Genomic DNA, 20,527 nt, shown 5'->3' with positions numbered 1-20,527 from the left:
TTCATAGTGTCATTGTGAAATGGTTGAGAATGTCAGCACAGAGCCTCATTGTGTACATGAGTGAGGTGTGTTCATTACATTAACTTCTGAGTCAAACAATCAGATGACAAAGAAGAATGAGGAAGAGAAGAGAGAACACTAATGTCAATATTCAGACAACACAACAATGTCCTCCTCTACGTGATTCTCAGGCTCCTCCTGATGAGGGTCACCTGAAGGAAGCAAAAATAAACTGAATGTCTCCTGTTCAATATTAGATGCCTCATTCTTGATACCACATAGCTTCCTGAATCACGTCACACAGTGGAGGCTGCTGAGGAGAAGACTGCTCATAATAACTGCTTGGTAGGTTAGCAAATCAAATCGTCAGGGTAGCCTAGTGGTTAGAGTGTTGGACTAGTAACCGAAAGGCTGCAAGTTCGAATCCCCGAGCTGACAAGGTACAAATCTGTCGTTCTGCCCCTGAACAGGCAGTTAACCCACTGTTCCCAGGCCGTCATTGAAAATAAGAATTTGTTCTTAACTGACTTGCCTAGTAAAATAAAGGTAAAATTAAGAAAAAATCTAAAAATCAAATGTTATTTGTCACATAGCCGAATACAACCGGTGTAGTAGACCTTACAGTGAAATGCTGAATACAACAGGTGTAGTAGACCTCACAGTGAAATGCTGAATACAACCGGTGTAGTAGACCTTACAGTGAAATGCTGAATACAACAGGTGTAGTAGACCTCACAGTGAAATGCTGAATACAACAGGTGTAGTAGACCTCACAGTGAAATGCTGAATACAACAGGTGTAGTAGACCTCACAGTGAAATGCTGAATACAACAGGTGTAGTAGACCTCACAGTGAAATGCTGAATACAACAGGTGTAGTAGACCTTACAGTGAAATGCTGAATACAACAGGTGTAGACCTCACAGTGAAATGCTGAATACAACAGGTGTAGTAGACCTTACAGTGAAATGCTGAATACAACAGGTGTAGTAGACCTCACAGTGAAATGCTGAATACAACAGGTGTAGTAGACCTCACAGTGAAATGCTGAATACAACAGGTGTAGTAGACCTCACAGTGAAATGCTGAATACAACAGGTGTAGTAGACCTCACAGTGAAATGCTGAATACAACAGGTGTAGTAGACCTCACAGTGAAATGCTTACAAGCCCTTAACCAAAAATGCAGTTTTAAGAAAATACCTTTAAAAAAATAGAAAAAATAAGTAAAAGTAACAAATAATTAAAGAGCTGCAGAGAAATAACAAGCGAGGCTATATACAGGGGGTACCGGTACAGAGTCAATGTGGAGGCTATATTCAGGGGGTACCGGTACAGAGTTAATGTGGAGGCTATATACAGGGGGTACCGGTACAGAGTCAATGTGGAGGCTATATACAGGGGGCACCGGTACAGAGTCAATGTGGAGGCTATCTACAGGGGTTACTGGTACAGAGTCAATGTGGAGGCTATATACAGGGGGGTACCAGTAGAGTCAATGTGGAGGCTATATACAGGGGGTACCGGTACAGAGTCAATGTGGAGGCTATATACAGGGGGTACCAGTACAGAGTCAATGTGGAGGCTATATACAGGGGGTACCAGTACAGAGTCAATGTGGAGGCTATATACAGGAGGTACCGGTACAGAGTCAATGTGGAGGCTATATACAGGGTGTTACGGTACAGAGTCAATGTGGAGGCTATATACAGGGGGCACCGGTACAGAGTCAATGTGGAGGCTATATACAGGGGGTACCGGTACAGAGTCAATGTGGAGGCTATATACAGGGGGTACCAGTACAGAGTCAATGTGGAGGCTATATACAGGGGGTACCAGTACAGAGTCAATGTGGAGGCTATATACAGGGGGTACCGGTACAGAGTCAATGTGGAGGCTATATACAGGGGGTACCAGTACAGAGTCAATGTGGAGGATATATACAGGGGGTAACGGTACAGAGTCAATGTGGAGGATATATACATGGTGTTACGGTACTGAGTCAATGTGGAGGCTATATACAGGGGGCACCGGTACAGAGTCAATGTGTAGGATATATACATGGTGTTACGGTACTAAGTCAATGTGGAGGCTATATACAGGGGGTACCAGTACAGAGTCAATGTGGAGGATATATACATGGTGTTACGGTACAGAGTCAATGTGGAGGCTATATACAGGGGGTACTGGTACAGAGTCAATGTGGAGGCTATATACAGGGGGTACCGGTACAGAGTCAATGTGGAGGCTATATACAGGGGGCACCGGTACAGAGTCAATGTGGAGGCTATCTACAGGGGTTACTGGTACAGAGTCAATGTGGAGGCTATATACAGGGGGTACCAGTAGAGTCAATGTGGAGGCTATATACAGGGGATACCGGTACAGAGTTAATGTGGAGGCTATTTACATGGGGTACCAGTACAGAGTCAATGTGGAGGCTATATACATGGGGTACTGGTACAGAGTCAATGTGGAGGCTATATACAGGGGGTACTGGTACAGAGTCAATGTGGAGGCTATTTACATGTGGTACTGGTACAGAGTCAATGTGGAGGCTATATACAGGGGGTACTGGTACAGAGTCAATGTGCGGGGGCACCGGATAGTTGAGGTAATTTAGGTAATATGTACATGTACTGTAAGTAGAGTTAAAGTGACTAATCATAGATAATAAACTGAGAGTAGCAGCCTCGTAAAGGGGGGGGGGGGGGTTGCTTGGGGCTCCGGTACTGCTTGGGGCTCCGGTACTGCTTGGGGCACCGGTACTGCTTGGGGCTCCGGTACTGCTTGGGGCTCCGGTACTGCTTGGGGCACTGGTACTGCTTGGGGCTCCGGTACTGCCTGGGGCACCGGTACTGCTTGGGGCTCCGGTACTGCTTGGGGCACCGGTACTGCTTGGGGCTCCGGTACTGCTTGGGGCACCGGTACTGCTTGGGGCTCCGGTACTGCCTGGGGCTCCGGTACTGCTTGGGGCTCCGGTACTGCTTGGGGCTCCGGTACTGTTTGGGGCTCCGGTAGGCTTGGGGCTCCGGTAGGCTTGGGGCTCCGGTACTGCTTGGGGCTCCGGTACTGCTTGGGGCTCCGGTACTGCTTGGGGCACCGGTACTGCTTGGGGCTCCGGTACTGCTTGGGGCTCCGGTACTGCTTGGGCCACTGGTACTGCTTGGGGCTCCGGTACTGCCTGGGGCACCGGTACTGCTTGGGGCTCCGGTACTGCTTGGGGCACCGGTACTGCTTGGGGCTCCGGTACTGCTTGGGGCACCGGTACTGCTTGGGGCTCCGGTACTGCCTGGGGCTCCGGTACTGCTTGGGGCTCCGGTACTGCTTGGGGCTCCGGTACTGTTTGGGGCTCCGGTAGGCTTGGGGCTCCGGTAGGCTTGGGGCTCCGGTACTGCTTGGGGCTCCGGTACTGCTTGGGGCACCGGTACTGCTTGGGGCTCGGTACTGCTTGGGTCACCGGTACTGCTTGGGGCTCCGGTACTGCCTGGGGCTCCGGTACTGCTTGGGGCTCCGGTACTGCCTGGGGCTCCGGTACTGCTTGGGGCTCCGGTACTGTTTGGGGCTCCGGTAGGCTGGGGCTCCGGTACTGTTTGGGGCTCCGGTACTGTTTGGGGCTCCGGTACTGCTTGGGGCTCCGGTACTGCTTGGGGCACCGGTACTGCTTGGGGCTCCGGTACTGCTTGGGGCTCCGGTACTGCCTGGGGCTCCGGTACTGCTTGGGGTTCCAGTACTGCTTGGGGCTCCGGTACTGCCTGGGGCTCCGGTACTGTTTGGGGCTCCGGTACTGCTTGGGGCTCCGGTACTGCTTGGGGCACCGGTACTGCTTGGGGCTCCGGTAGGCTTGGGGCACCGGTACTGCTTGGGGCTCCGGTAGGCTTGGGGCACGGGTACTGCTTGGGGCTCCGGTACTGTTTGGGGCTCCGGTAGGCTTGGGGCTCCGGTACTGTTTGGGGCTCCGGTACTGTTTGGGGCTCCGGTAGGCTAGGGGCTCCGGTACTGCTTGGGGCTCCGGTACTGTTTGGGGCTCCGGTACTGCTTGGGGTTCCAGTACTGCTTGGGGCTCCGGTACTGTTTGGGGCTCCGGTACTGCTTGGGGATCCAGTACCGCTTGCCGTGCGGTAGCACAGAGAACACTGATGTACATGGAGACCGTGTGTTTGATGTATTTGATCCCATTCCAATCATTCCGCTCCAATCAGAAAGACAGACTAAAACACTACAAAGGAGTCCTCTGTTAGCCCTGGTTGGACATTTCCCAGATCAACCTCTAACCTTCTGCTGGGGACCTTCACAACCGTTTCCTTACTGATTTTATCTTATCGTTTAAAAATATATATTTATATAAAACATGTTGATACGTTGGCTAATTTGGATGTGAGGAATTCTGGTACCTGCAAAGAGTGATGACAGTACAGTATGTTTCACTGACAGGAAGTGATCTACAGATGAGATAATGGAGCTGTTGTTCACCCAACACCTGCTCTCTCTAACCAGAAACATTGTTTAGTTAGGGTTTAATTAACAGGTTCTTTCTTCTGGGGTTAGTTTATTCTGGCGTGTCACCTCGTCGCTTTATGACAGCTCTCTGTCTTTCTTCAAGGTGGATCTCATCTGGAGATGTCTCAGTCTTGACTCACATCACGTAGTTTCACACCAGAATTTCCTGAATCACGCCACATTGCCGCTCTGCAATGGGGTTATGAAATGTATGCCAAATTCCTTGACCCTCCCTCTCCAAGATAAGATTCAACTGAAGGAAAACAGAGAGCTGTCAAAAGGACAGAGGTGTTATGATAGGAGAAAGTAAATTCCTATCTGTTTGATGGTCTTTGAAGCATGATGACTGTATTATGGTAGGTCTCCACTATAAAGAAGACAATGGAGCTCTTGTCCCCTGCCAGGAGAAAACACAACATCCTGTCCCCTGCCAGGAGAAAACACAACTTCCTGTCCCCTGCCAGGAGAAACCACAACTTCCTTGTCCCCTGCCAGGAGAAAACACAACTTCCTGTCCCCTGCCAGGAGAAAACCCAACTTCCTGTCCCCAGCCAGGAGGAAACACAACTTCCTGTCCCTTGCCAGGAGAAAACACAACTTCCTGTCCCCTGCCAGGAGAAAACACAAGATCCTGTCCCCTGCCAGGAGAAAACACAAGATCCTGTCCCCTGCCAGGAGAAAACACACCATCCTGTCCCCTGCCAGGAGAAAACACAACTTCCTGTCCCCTGCCAGGAGGAAACACAACTTCCTGTCCCCTGCCAGGAGAAAACACAACTTCCTGTCCCCTGCCAGGAGAAAACACAACTTCCTGACCCCTGCCAGGAGGAAACAGAATTTCCTGTCCCCTGCCAGGAGAAAACATAATTTCCTTATCCATGTTGATGTCAAAGCACATTGATCCATCAATAGATGCCCTCATGGAGCTAAGTTTCTTGACCCCTCTCTAAGAGAAACCAAAGAACTATAATGTAGGTTATCAAAACCCTTGAGACTGGAGGGATCGAAATACCAATAGACACCAAGAGAAGTACTGTAACATCATAAAGGTTCAGACATGTTCTGGAACATATTAAAGGTTTAGACATTAAAGGTTCAGACAAGTTCTGGAACATATTAAAGGTTCAGACAAGTTCTGGAACATATTAAAGGTTCAGACATGTTCTGGAACATATTAAAGGTTTAGACATGTTCTGTAACTTATTAAAGGTTTAGTCATGTTCTGTAACATATTAAAGGTTTAGACATGTTCTGTAACATCTTAAAGGTTTAGACATGTTCTGTAACATATTAAAGGTTTAGACATGTTCTGTAACTTATTAAAGGTTTAGACATATTCTGTAACATATTAAAGGTTTAGACATGTTCTGTAACTTATTAAAGGTTTAGACATATTCTGTAACCTATTAAAGGTTTAGACATATTCTGTAACATATTAAAGGTTTAGACATGTTCTGTAACATATTAAAGGTTTAGACATGTTCTGTAACATCTTAAAGGTTTAGTCATGTTCTGTAACATATTAAATGTAGATATTTGATGCTGTCATTATGGCCTTGTTATTGTATAGGCCCTTCCATTTTCAATCACCAATAAAAAAAATGGTTCTCTTTCATTTAATTTTTAAAGTTTTGTTTGTGGTCAACTTCAGATACCGTTTAGAGTGTATTTACAGTAAAAGGAGTAAAACTATTTATTGACAGTAGCCAGTGGTTCCTCATTCTTTGCTTAATACAGTTTACTGCACAGTTTACCGGAAAAGCTTTATTTCCTTGTTATACCTGGCATTAGGTACCTTCCTGAGTCTTTGTTTCCTTACCCTGCAGGGTTTAGAATCAGATAAAGTATGACTAAACAGAGATTGTGTCATGATGATTCCTAAGAACCGTTTCCATTCTCCTGGAGTTCCATTAGGTTACTTGGTGTAAAAAAAAAACGTTTTGGATTGAGCTAAATATACCCTGAGACAATGGCTTGACTGTAATAATAATCGTGTCACCGAGAACCTGATCAGCACTCAATTAAGGATGGAATGACGGACTATGAGCAATGAGAAGGGCTATGCTGTTGTACAGAATCTATATCCTGAAGAGCAGTCACGCCCCATGAATGTGATTGTCAACCTGTTGAGTTCCAGGAAAGAGAACCACACCCATCAGCCTGTAGACAGACAGTTGAGTCATTTACAGTCCCGGTCTCCACTGACACGACAGGGCTGTTGTTTCTGGCAGATGGTAGATTAATTTCTCTGAAACTTCCTCAAGACCATACCCTATTTAATGATATGGTATCCCCGTTGAGTCTTTATGGCTTTAGTTTCTCCATCACCTGCCAGCTCCTTCATCATGGGGGGGTGAGGTAAGAGGGAGAGGAGGTGGAGGAGGAAGAGGAGGTGGAGGAGGAAGAGGAGGTGGGAGTTCAATAAGTAACTGACTTCCTTTTGGATTATTTCCAGCTAAACCTTGTTACCTGAAGGATACCTTTTGGGTCCTCACCATCACCTGTTAGCCCTCAACACTGTTGTACTCTCCTCCCATTCTTTAACAATATTTCATATCCATCTCACATGAACAATATGTCTCATATAATGACATGAACAATATGTCACATCATGTACTGAACAATATGTCACATCATGTACTGAACAATATGTCTCATATAATGACATGAACAATATGTCACATCATGTACTGAACAATATGTCACATCATGTACTGAACAATATGTCACATCATGTACTGAACAATATGTCTCATATAATGACATGAACAATATGTCACATCATGTACTGAACAATATGTCTCATATATTGACATTAACAATATGTCACATCATGTACTGAACAATATGTCACATCATGTACTGAACAATATGTGCTGTAGGATGAAACAAGGAACACGGTCCTGACCAATTATTGGATGACAGATAGGGGGTGCTGTTTGGAGGCCACCTCATCTTTATATATATCTATTTCTATATAGATGACAGATAGGGGGTGCTGTTTGGAGGCCACCTCATCTTTATATATATCTATTTCTATATAGATGACAGATAGGGGGTGCTGTTTGGAGGCCACCTCATCTTTATATATATCTATTTCTATATAGATGACAGATAGGGGGTGCTGTTTGGAGGCCACCTCATCTTTATATATATCTATTTCTATATAGATGACAGATAGGGGGTGCTGTTTGGAGGCCACCTCATCTTTATATATATCTATTTCTATATAGATGACAGATAGGGGGTGCTGTTTGGAGGCCACCTCATCTTTATATATATCTATTTCTATATAGATGACAGATAGGGGGTGCTGTTTGGAGGCCACCTCATCTTTATATATATCTATTTCTATATAGATGACAGATAGGGGGTGCTGTTTGGAGGCCACCTCATCTTTATATATATCTATTTCTTTAGATTACTAGTTAGTTATTACTGCATTGTCGGAACTAGAAGCACAAGCATTTCGCTACACTCGCATTAACATCTGCTAACCATGTGTATGTGACAAATACAATTTTATTTTAATTTGATTAGATTTTTAATTTTTAAATTGTACACCTTTTTCTCCCCAATTTAGTGGTATCCAATTGTTTTAGTAGCTACTATCTTGTCTCATCGCTACAACTCCCGTACGGGCTCAGGAGAGACGAAGGTTGAAAGTCATGCGTCCTCCGATACACAACCCAACCAAGCCGCACTGCTTCTTAACACAGCGCCATCCAAGCCGCACCAATGTGTCGGAGGAAACACTGTGCACCTGGCAACCTTGGTTAGCGCGCACTGCGCCCGGCCCGCCACAGGAGTCGCTGGTGCGCGATGAGACAAGGATTTCCCTACCGGCCAAACCCTCTCTAACCCGGACAACGCTAGGCCAATTGTGCGTCTCCCCACGGACCTCCCGGTCGTGGCCGGTCATGACAGAGCCTGGGCGCGAACCCAGAGTCTCTGGGTTCGCAATCCAGAGTTTATTTACATCATGGGTTCTGACCTGCACGTGCCTGGCTAGACCGGGTAAATGTGGACTATTTCAGGATGGGTAGAGGCAGAATAAGACGTTTCTGCTTCATGTTGATCATTATAATCATTCCTGCTTCATGTTGAGTCAGTGTTTGACTGTCAGCTCAACAGTATCCTCACCACACTGAAGGGTGACTAACCCTAATCCTAATCCTAATCCAGCTGCCTGTAAACTCTACAGGGTGACTAACCCTAATCCTAATCCAGCTGTCTGTCAGCTCCACAGGGTGACTAACCCTAATCCTAATCCAGCTGTCTGTCAGCTCTACAGGGTGACTAATCCTAATCCAGCTGTCTGTCAGCTCTAAAGGGCACTAACCCTAATCCAGCTGTCTGTCAGCTCTACAGGGTGACTAATCCTAATCCTAATCCAGTTGTCTGTCAGCTCTACATGGTAACTAACCGTAATCCTAACCTAGCTGTCTGTCAGCTCTACAGGGTGACTAACCCTAATCCTAATCCAGCTGTCTGTCAGCCCCACATGGTGAACAAACCCTAATCCTAACCCAGCTGTCTGTGAGCTCCACAGGGTGACCAACCATAATCCAGCTGTCTGTCAGCTCCACATGGTGACTAACCCTAATCCTAATCCTGCTGTCTGTCAGCTCCACAGGGTGACTAACCATAATCCTAATCCAGTTGTCTGTCAGCTCCACATGGTGACTAACCCTAATCCTAATCCTGCTGTCTGTCAGCTCCACAGGGTGACTAACCCTAATCCTAATCCAGTTGTCTGTCAGCTCTACAGGGTGACTAATCCTAATCCAGCTGTCTGTCAACTCTAAAGGGCACTAACCCTAATCCAGTTGTCTGTCAGCTCTACAGGGTGACTAATCCTAATCCAGCTGTCTGTCAGCTCTAAAGGGCACTAACCCTAATCCAGCTGTCTGTCAGCTCTACAGGGTGACTAACCCTAATCCTAATCCAGATGTCTGTCAGCTCCACATGGTGACTAACCCTAATCGTAATCCAGCTGTCTGTCAGCTCCAAAGGGTGACTAACCCTAATCCAGCTGTCTGTCAGCTCCACATGGTGACCAACCGTAATCCTAATCCAGCTGTCTGTCAGCTCCACATGGTGACTAACCCTAATCCTAACCCAGCTGTCTGTCAGCTCCACATGGTGACCAACCCTAATCCTAATCCAGCTGTCTGTCAGCTCCACATGGTGACCAACCCTAATCCTAATCCAGCTGTCTGTCAGCTCCACATGGTGACCAACCCTAATCCTAATCCAGCTGTCTGTCAGGTCCACATGGTGACTAACCCTAATCCTAATCCAGCTGTCTGTCAGCTCTACAGTGTGACTAACCCTGATCCTAATCCAGCTGTCTGTCAGCTCTACAGGGTGACTAACCCTAACCCACCTGTCTGTCAGCTCTACAGGGTGACTAACCCTAACCCACCTGTCTGTCAGCTCTACAAGGTGACTAACCCTAAGCCTAACACACCTGTCTGACAGTTCTAGAGGGTGACTAACCCTAACCCTAACCCACCTGTCTGACAGTTCTACAGGGTGACTAACCCTAACCCACTTGTCTGTCAGCTCTACAGGGTGACTAACCCTAACCCACCTGTCTGTCAGCTCTACAGGGTGACTAATCCTAACCTACCTGTCTGTCAGCTCTACGGGGTGACTAACCCTAACCCACCTGTCTGTCAGCTCTACAGGGTGACTAACCCTAACCCACCTGTCTGTCAGCTCTACAGGGTGACTAACCCTAACCCACCTGTCTGACAGCTCTACAGGTTGACTAACCCTAACCCGCCTGTCTGTCAGCTCTACAGGGTGACTAACCCTAACCCACCTGTCTGTCAGCTCTACAGGGTGACTAACCCTAACCCACCTGTCTGTCAGCTCAACAGGGTGACTAACCCTAACCCACCTGTCTGTCAGCTCTACAGGGTTACTAACCCTAATCCACCTGTCTGTCAGCTCTACAGGGTGACTAACCCTAACCCACCTGTCTGTCAGCTCTACAGGGTGACTAACCCTAACCCACCTGTCTGTCAGCTCTACAGGGTGACTAACCCTAACCCACCTGTCTGTCAGCTCTACAGGGTGACTAACCCTAACCCACCTGTCTGTCAGCTCTACAGGGTGACTAACCCTAACCCACCTGTCTGTCAGCTCTACAGGGTGACTAACCCTAACCCTAACCCACCTGGCTGACAGCTCTACAGGGTGACTAACCCTAACCCACCTGTCTGTCAGCTCTACAGGGTGACTAACCCTAACCCACCTGTCTGTCAGCTCTACAGGGTGACTAACCCTAACCCACCTGTCTGACAGCTCTACAGGGTGACTAACCCTAACCCTAACCCACCTGTCTGTCAGCTCTACAGGGTGACTAACCCTAACCCACCTGTCTGTCAGCTCTACAGGGTGACTAACCCTAACCCACCTGTCTGTCAGCTCTACAGGGTGACTAACCCTAACCCACCTGTCTGTCAGCTCTACAGGGTGACTAACCCTAACCCACCTGTCTGTCAGCTCTACAGGGTGACTAACCCTAACCCACCTGTCTGTCAGCTCTACAGGGTGACTAACCCTAACCCACCTGTCTGTCAGCTCTACAGGGTGACTAACCCTAACCCTAACCCACCTGTCTGTCAGCTCTACAGGGTGACTAACCCTAACCCTAACCCACCTGTCTGTCAGCTCTACAGGGTGACTAACCCTAACCCACCTGTCTGTCAGCTCTACAGGGTGGCTAACCCTAACCCACCTGTCTGTCAGCTCTACAGGGTGACTAACCCTAACCCACCTGTCTGACAGCTCTACAGGGTGACTAACCCTAACCCTAACCCACCTGTCTGTCAGCTCTACAGGGTGACTAACCCTAACCCACCTGTCTGACAGCTCTACAGGGTGACTAACCCTAACCCACCTGTCTTTCAGTTCTACAGGGTGACTAACCCTAACCCACCTGTCTGTCAGCTCTACAGGGTGACTAACCCTAACCAACCTGTCTGTCAGCTCTACAGGGTGACTAACCCTAACCCACCTGTCTGTCAGCTCTACAGGGTGACTAACCCTAACCCACCTGTCTGTCAGCTCTACAGGGTGACTAACCCTAACCCACCTGTCTGTCAGCTCTACAGGGTGACTAACCCTAACCCACCTGTCTGTCAGCTCTACAGGGTGACTAACCCTAACCCTAACCCACCTGTCTGTCAGCTCTACAGGGTGACTAACCCTAACCCTAACACACCTGTCTGACAGTTCTACAGGGTGACTAACCCTAACCCACCTGTCTGACAGTTCTACAGGGTGACTAACCCTAACCCACCTGTCTGTCAGCTCTACAGGGTGACTAACCCTAACCCACCTGTCTGTCAGCTCTACAGGGTGACTAACCCTAACCCACCTGTCTGACAGCTCTACAGGTTGACTAACCCTAACCCGCCTGTCTGTCAGCTCTACAGGGTGACTAACCCTAACCCACCTGTCTGTCAGCTCTACAGGGTGACTAACCCTAACCCACCTGTCTGTCAGCTCAACAGGGTGACTAACCCTAACCCACCTGTCTGTCAGCTCTACAGGGTTACTAACCCTAATCCACCTGTCTGTCAGCTCTACAGGGTGACTAACCCTAACCCACCTGTCTGTCAGCTCTACAGGGTGACTAACCCTAACCCACCTGTCTGTCAGCTCTACAGGGTGACTAACCCTAACCCACCTGTCTGTCAGCTCTACAGGGTGACTAACCCTAACCCACCTGTCTGTCAGCTCTACAGGGTGACTAACCCTAACCCACCTGTCTGTCAGCTCTACAGGGTGACTAACCCTAACCCACCTGTCTGTCAGCTCTACAGGGTGACTAACCCTAAACCACCTGTCTGTCAGCTCTACAGGGTGACTAACCCTAACCCTAACCCACCTGTCTGACAGCTCTACAGGGTGACTAACCCTAACCCACCTGTCTGTCAGCTCTACAGGGTGACTAACCCTAACCCACCTGTCTGTCAGCTCTACAGGGTGACTAACCCTAACCCACCTGTCTGACAGCTCTACAGGGTGACTAACCCTAACCCTAACCCACCTGTCTGTCAGCTCTACAGGGTGACTAACCCTAACCCACCTGTCTGTCAGCTCTACAGGGTGACTAACCCTAACCCACCTGTCTGTCAGCTCTACAGGGTGACTAACCCTAACCCACCTGTCTGTCAGCTCTACAGGGTGACTAACCCTAACCCACCTGTCTGTCAGCTCTACAGGGTGACTAACCCTAACCCACCTGTCTGTCAGCTCTACAGGGTGACTAACCCTAACCCACCTGTCTGTCAGCTCTACAGGGTGACTAACCCTAACCCACCTGTCTGTCAGCTCTACAGGGTGACTAACCCTAACCCTAACCCACCTGTCTGTCAACTCTACAGGGTGACTAACCCTAACCCTAACCCACCTGTCTGTCAGCTCTACAGGGTGACTAACCCTAACCCACCTGTCTGTCAGCTCTACAGGGTGGCTAACCCTAACCCACCTGTCTGTCAGCTCTACAGGGTGACTAACCCTAACCCACCTGTCTGACAGCTCTACAGGGTGACTAACCCTAACCCTAACCCACCTGTCTGTCAGCTCTACAGGGTGACTAACCCTAACCCACCTGTCTGACAGCTCTACAGGGTGACTAACCCTAACCCACCTGTCTTTCAGTTCTACAGGGTGACTAACCCTAACCCACCTGTCTGTCAGCTCTACAGGGTGACTAACCCTAACCAACCTGTCTGTCAGCTCTACAGGGTGACTAACCCTAACCCACCTGTCTGTCAGCTCTACAGGGTGACTAACCCTAACCCACCTGTCTGTCAGCTCTACAGGGTGACTAACCCTAACCCACCTGTCTGTCAGCTCTACAGGGTGACTAACCCTAACCCACCTGTCTGTCAGCTCTACAGGGTGACTAACCCTAACCCTAACACACCTGTCTGACAGTTCTACAGGGTGACTAACCCTAACCATAACCCACCTGTCTGACAGTTCTACAGGTTGACTAACCCTAACCATAACCCACCTGTCTGACAGTTCTACAGGGTGACTAACCCTAACCCACCTGTCTGTCAGCTCTACAGGGTGACTAACCCTAACCCACCTGTCTGTCAGCTCTACAGGGTGACTAACCCTAACCCACCTGTCTGTCAGCTCTACAGGGTGACTAACCCTAACCCTAACCCACCTGTCTGTCAGCTCTACAGGGTGACTAACCCTAACCCTAACACACCTGTCTGACAGTTCTACAGGGTGACTAACCCTAACCATAACCCACCTGTCTGACAGTTCTACAGGGTGACTAACCCTAACCCACCTGTCTGTCAGCTCTACAGGGTGACTAACCCTAACCAACCTGTCTGTCAGCTCTACGGGGTGACTAACCCTAACCCACCTGTCTGTCAGCTCTACAGGGTGACTAACCCTAACCCACCTGTCTGTCAGCTCTACAGGGTGACTAACCCTAACCCACCTGTCTGACAGCTCTACAGGTTGACTAACCCTAACCCACCTGTCTGTCAGCTCTACAGGGTGACTAACCCTAACCCACCTGTCTGTCAGCTCTACAGGGTGACTAACCCTAACCCACCTGTCTGTCAGCTCTACAGGGTTACTAACCCTAATCCACCTGTCTGTCAGCTCTACAGGGTGACTAACCCTAACCCACCTGTCTGTCAGCTCTACAGGGTGACTAACCCTAACCCACCTGTCTGTCAGCTCTACAGGGTGACTAACCCTAACCCACCTGTCTGACAGCTCTACAGGTTGACTAACCCTAACCCACCTGTCTGTCAGCTCTACAGGGTGACTAACCCTAACCCACCTGTCTGTCAGCTCTACAGGGTGACTAACCCTAACCCACCTGTCTGTCAGCTCTACAGGGTGACTAACCCTAACCCACCTGTCTGACAGCTCTACAGGGTGACTAACCCTAACCCACCTGTCTGTCAGCTCTACAGGTTGACTAACCCTAACCCACCTGTCTGTCAGCTCTACAGGGTTACTAACCCTAATCCACCTGTCTGTCAGCTCTACAGGGTGACTAACCCTAACCCACCTGTCTGTCATCTCTACAGGGTGACTAACCCTAACCCACCTGTCTGTCATCTCTACAGGGTGACTAACCCTAACCCACCTGTCTGTCAGCTCTACAGGGTGACTAACCCTAACCCACCTGTCTGTCAGCTCTACAGGGTGACTAACCCTAACCCACCTGTCTGTCAGCTCTACAGGGTGACTAACCCTAACCCACCTGTCTGTCAGCTCTACAGGGTGACTAACCCTAACCCACCTGTCTGTCAGCTCTACAGGGTGACTAACCCTAACCCACCTGTCTGTCAGCTCTACAGGGTGACTAACCCTAACCCACCTGTCTGTCAGCTCTACAGGGTGACTAACCCTAACCCACCTGTCTGACAGCTCTACAGGTTGACTAACCCTAACCCACCTGTCTGTCAGCTCTACAGGGTGACTAACCCTAACCCACCTGTCTGTCAGCTCTACAGGGTGACTAACCCTAACCCACCTGTCTGTCAGCTCTACAGGGTGACTAACCCTAACCCACCTGTCTGACAGCTCTACAGGGTGACTAACCCTAACCAACCTGTCTGTCAGCTCTACAGGGTGACTAACCCTAACCCACCTGTCTGTCAGCTCTACAGGGTGACTAACCCTAATCCACCTCTCTGTCAGCTCTACAGGGTGACTAACCCTAACCCACCTGTCTGTCAGCTCTACAGGGTGACTAACCCTAACCCACCTGTCTGTCAGCTCTACAGGGTGACTAACCCTAACCCACCTGTCTGTCAGCTCTACAGGGTGACTAACCCTAACCCACCTGTCTGTCAGCTCTACAGGGTGACTAACCCTAACCCACCTGTCTGTCAGCTCTACAGGGTGACTAACCCTAACCCACCTGTCTGACAGCTCTACAGGTTGACTAACCCTAACCCACCTGTCTGTCAGCTCTACAGGGTGACTAACCCTAACCCACCTGTCTGTCAGCTCTACAGGGTGACTAACCCTAACCCACCTGTCTGTCAGCTCTACAGGGTGACTAACCCTAACCCACCTGTCTGACAGCTCTACAGGGTGACTAACCCTAACCCACCTGTCTGTCAGCTCTACAGGGTGACTAACCCTAACCCACCTGTCTGTCAGCTCTACAGGGTTACTAACCCTAATCCACCTCTCTGTCAGCTCTAAAGGGTGACTAACCCTAACCCACCTGTCTGTCAGCTCTACAGGGTGACTAACCCTAACCCACCTGTCTGTCAGCTCTACAGGGTGACTAACCCTAACCCACCTGTCTGACAGCTCTACAGGGTGACTAACCCTAACCCACCTGTCTGTCAGCTCTACAGGGTGACTAACCCTAACCCACCTGTCTGTCAGCTCTACAGGGTGACTAACCCTAACCCACCTGTCTGACAGCTCTACAGGGTGACTAACCCTAACCCACCTGTCTGTCAGCTCTACAGGGTGACTAACCCTAACCCACCTGTCTGTCAGCTCTACAGGGTGACTAACCCTAACCCACCTGTCTGTCAGCTCTACAGGGTGACTAACCCTAACCCACCTGTCTGTCAGCTCTAAAGGGTGACTAACCCTAACCCACCTGTCTGTCAGCTCTACAGGGTGACTAACCCTAACCCACCTGTCTGTCAGCTCTACAGGGTGACTAACCCTAACCCACCTGTCTGTCAGCTCTACAGGGTGACTAACCCTAACCCACCTGTCTGTCAGCTCTACAGGGTGACTAACCCTAACCCACCTGTCTGACAGCTCTACAGGGTGACTAACCCTAACCCACCTGTCTGTCAGCTCTACAGGGTGACTAACCCTAACCCACCTGTCTGTCAGCTCTACAGGGTGACTAACCCTAACCCACCTGTCTGACAGCTCTACAGGGTGACTAACCCTAACCCTAACCCACCTGTCTGTCAGCTCTACAGGGTGACTAACCCTAACCCACCTGTCTGTCAGCTCTACAGGGTGACTAACCCTAACCCACCTGTCTGTCAGCTCTACAGGGTGACTAGCCCTAACCCACCTGTCTGTCAGCTCTACAGGGTGACTAACCCTAACCCACCTGTCTGTCAGCTCTACAGGATGACTAACCCTAACCCACCTGTCTGTCAGCTCTACAGGGTGACTAACCCTAACCCACCTGTCTGTCAGCTCTACAGGGTGACTAACCCTAACCCACCTGTCTGTCAGCTCTACAGGGTGACTAACCCTAACCCTAACCCACCTGTCTGTCAGCTCTACAGGGTGACTAACCCTAACCCTAACCCACCTGTCTGTCAGCTCTATAGGGTGACTAACCCTAACCCACCTGTCTGTCAGCTCTACAGGGTGGCTAACCCTAACCCACCTGTCTGTCAGCTCTACAGGGTGACTAACCCTAACCCACCTGTCTGACAGCTCTACAGGGTGACTAACCCTAACCCTAACCCACCTGTCTGTCAGCTCTACAGGGTGACTAACCCTAACCCACCTGTCTGACAGCTCTACAGGGTGACTAACCCTAACCCACCTGTCTTTCAGTTCTACAGGGTGACTAACCCTAACCCACCTGTCTGTCAGCTCTACAGGGTGACTAACCCTAACCAACCTGTCTGTCAGCTCTACAGGGTGACTAACCCTAACCCACCTGTCTGTCAGCTCTACAGGGTGACTAACCCTAACCCACCTGTCTGTCAGCTCTACAGGGTGACTAACCCTAACCCACCTGTCTGTCAGCTCTACAGGGTGACTAACCCTAACCCACCTGTCTGTCAGCTCTACAGGGTGACTAACCCTAACCCTAACACACCTGTCTGACAGTTCTACAGGGTGACTAACCCTAACCCACCTGTCTGACAGTTCTACAGGGTGACTAACCCTAACCCACCTGTCTGTCAGCTCTACAGGGTGACTAACCCTAACCCACCTGTCTGTCAGCTCTACAGGGTGACTAACCCTAACCCACCTGTCTGTCAGCTCTACAGGGTGACTAACCCTAACCCACCTGTCTGACAGCTCTACAGGGTGACTAACCCTAACCCACCTGTCTGTCAGCTCTACAGGGTGACTAACCCTAACCCACCTGTCTGTCAGCTCTACAGGGTTACTAACCCTAATCCACCTCTCTGTCAGCTCTAAAGGGTGACTAACCCTAACCCACCTGTCTGTCAGCTCTACAGGGTGACTAACCCTAACCCACCTGTCTGTCAGCTCTACAGGGTGACTAACCCTAACCCACCTGTCTGACAGCTCTACAGGGTGACTAACCCTAACCCACCTGTCTGTCAGCTCTACAGGGTGACTAACCCTAACCCACCTGTCTGTCAGCTCTACAGGGTGACTAACCCTAACCCACCTGTCTGACAGCTCTACAGGGTGACTAACCCTAACCCACCTGTCTGTCAGCTCTACAGGGTGACTAACCCTAACCCACCTGTCTGTCAGCTCTACAGGGTGACTAACCCTAACCCACCTGTCTGTCAGCTCTACAGGGTGACTAACCCTAACCCACCTGTCTGTCAGCTCTAAAGGGTGACTAACCCTAACCCACCTGTCTGTCAGCTCTACAGGGTGACTAACCCTAACCCACCTGTCTGTCAGCTCTACAGGGTGACTAACCCTAACCCACCTGTCTGTCAGCTCTACAGGGTGACTAACCCTAACCCACCTGTCTGTCAGCTCTACAGGGTGACTAACCCTAACCCACCTGTCTGACAGCTCTACAGGGTGACTAACCCTAACCCACCTGTCTGTCAGCTCTACAGGGTGACTAACCCTAACCCACCTGTCTGTCAGCTCTACAGGGTGACTAACCCTAACCCACCTGTCTGACAGCTCTACAGGGTGACTAACCCTAACCCTAACCCACCTGTCTGTCAGCTCTACAGGGTGACTAACCCTAACCCACCTGTCTGTCAGCTCTACAGGGTGACTAACCCTAACCCACCTGTCTGTCAGCTCTACAGGGTGACTAGCCCTAACCCACCTGTCTGTCAGCTCTACAGGGTGACTAACCCTAACCCACCTGTCTGTCAGCTCTACAGGATGACTAACCCTAACCCACCTGTCTGTCAGCTCTACAGGGTGACTAACCCTAACCCACCTGTCTGTCAGCTCTACAGGGTGACTAACCCTAACCCACCTGTCTGTCAGCTCTACAGGGTGACTAACCCTAACCCTAACCCACCTGTCTGTCAGCTCTACAGGGTGACTAACCCTAACCCTAACCCACCTGTCTGTCAGCTCTATAGGGTGACTAACCCTAACCCACCTGTCTGTCAGCTCTACAGGGTGGCTAACCCTAACCCACCTGTCTGTCAGCTCTACAGGGTGACTAACCCTAACCCACCTGTCTGACAGCTCTACAGGGTGACTAACCCTAACCCTAACCCACCTGTCTGTCAGCTCTACAGGGTGACTAACCCTAACCCACCTGTCTGACAGCTCTACAGGGTGACTAACCCTAACCCACCTGTCTTTCAGTTCTACAGGGTGACTAACCCTAACCCACCTGTCTGTCAGCTCTACAGGGTGACTAACCCTAACCAACCTGTCTGTCAGCTCTACAGGGTGACTAACCCTAACCCACCTGTCTGTCAGCTCTACAGGGTGACTAACCCTAACCCACCTGTCTGTCAGCTCTACAGGGTGACTAACCCTAACCCACCTGTCTGTCAGCTCTACAGGGTGACTAACCCTAACCCACCTGTCTGTCAGCTCTACAGGGTGACTAACCCTAACCCTAACACACCTGTCTGACAGTTCTACAGGGTGACTAACCCTAACCCACCTGTCTGACAGTTCTACAGGGTGACTAACCCTAACCCACCTGTCTGTCAGCTCTACAGGGTGACTAACCCTAACCCACCTGTCTGTCAGCTCTACAGGGTGACTAACCCTAACCCACCTGTCTGTCAGCTCTACAGGGTGACTAACCCTAACCCTAACCCACCTGTCTGTCAGCTCTACAGGGTGACTAACCCTAACCCTAACACACCTGTCTGACAGTTCTACAGGGTGACTAACCCTAACCATAACCCACCTGTCTGACAGTTCTACAGGGTGACTAACCCTAACCCACCTGTCTGTCAGCTCTACAGGGTGACTAACCCTAACCCACCTGTCTGTCAGCTCTACAGGGTGACTAACCCTAACCCACCTGTCTGACAGCTCTACAGGTTGACTAACCCTAACCCACCTGTCTGTCAGCTCTACAGGGTGACTAACCCTAACCCACCTGTCTGTCAGCTCTACAGGGTGACTAACCCTAACCCACCTGTCTGTCAGCTCTACAGGGTGACTAACCCTAACCATAACCCACCTGTCTGACAGTTCTACAGGTTGACTAACCCTAACCATAACCCACCTGTCTGACAGTTCTACAGGGTGACTAACCCTAACCCACCTGTCTGTCAGCTCTACAGGGTGACTAACCCTAACCCACCTGTCTGTCAGCTCTACAGGGTGACTAACCCTAACCCACCTGTCTGTCAGCTCTACAGGGTGACTAACCCTAACCCTAACACACCTGTCTGACAGTTCTACAGGGTGACTAACCCTAACCATAACCCACCTGTCTGACAGTTCTACAGGGTGACTAACCCTAACCCACCTGTCTGTCAGCTCTACAGGGTGACTAACCCTAACCAACCTGTCTGTCAGCTCTACGGGGTGACTAACCCTAACCCACCTGTCTGTCAGCTCTACAGGGTGACTAACCCTAACCCACCTGTCTGTCAGCTCTACAGGGTGACTAACCCTAACCCACCTGTCTGACAGCTCTACAGGTTGACTAACCCTAACCCACCTGTCTGTCAGCTCTACAGGGTGACTAACCCTAACCCACCTGTCTGTCAGCTCTACAGGGTGACTAACCCTAACCCACCTGTCTGTCAGCTCTACAGGGTTACTAACCCTAATCCACCTGTCTGTCAGCTCTACAGGGTGACTAACCCTAACCCACCTGTCTGTCAGCTCTACAGGGTGACTAACCCTAACCCAGCTGTC

This window comes from Oncorhynchus kisutch, linkage group LG19 (assembly GCF_002021735.2).
Source record: "Oncorhynchus kisutch isolate 150728-3 linkage group LG19, Okis_V2, whole genome shotgun sequence".
NCBI lineage: Eukaryota > Metazoa > Chordata > Actinopteri > Salmoniformes > Salmonidae > Oncorhynchus > Oncorhynchus kisutch.
Note: the sequence above shows the minus strand (reverse complement) of the source record.